The sequence below is a fragment of the Halyomorpha halys genome, unplaced genomic scaffold, assembly GCF_000696795.3.
Source record: "Halyomorpha halys isolate HHAL.00 unplaced genomic scaffold, Hhal_1.1 Scaffold651.1, whole genome shotgun sequence".
NCBI classification, from domain to species: Eukaryota; Metazoa; Arthropoda; class Insecta; order Hemiptera; family Pentatomidae; genus Halyomorpha; species Halyomorpha halys.
Window position 1 is genome coordinate 430220 of NW_027112258.1, and position 704 is coordinate 430923.

Here is a 704-nt window from a genome sequence, read left to right on the forward strand (position 1 = left end):
ACAAACAAAATGAATCTGCTCTCTGTACTTTAGGGATTTTTTTTCTCCCCAGAAATTAAGCCGATCAACTCATGAAGGGTGTGGTGAAGATGGGTTCCCTGTTAAATGTGTATTCTTGAGATTATCTCGAGAGCTTCCAGGAAGGGTAAAGTTAATGGATCTCCAAGAGTAAAGTTAGCTGCGCCTATTCACAATTATACACGATTGAGAAAATTCTTATTACGCAATGCTTCAATATCAATATTTAGCGCTATAACCAATGTTTATTTTGTTTTTTATTCCAAACATTGACGAATAAATTTTTTTGATATTATTGTTTTTCAATAATCGATTGTTTTGTTTCTTGTATAATTTTCGTTTTATTTTTACTTATACAGATCTAATTATTCCAAGAAGTGTTCAAAATAATTGAGACATGAAGAATTTTGAATTTGAGTTTTCACCAAAGATATACCTTTTAAGATCCCTGAGACTAAGTATAATATAATTTAACCAAGTATCGCCAAATATATATGTAATTATTTTTTTAATCGATTTTTCCATGTTCTTAAAGACGACTTCAACGATTTTGATTGAGCTCGGCATATATCATTTTACAATGAAATGGTCTTTGATTTCAGCCAGGTCTCATCCTCATCGACAAATTTTGCGGGCATAAATTCAGAGTTTCCAGAAGTGCTCCCTCTGAAGTATTTTTTTTTTTT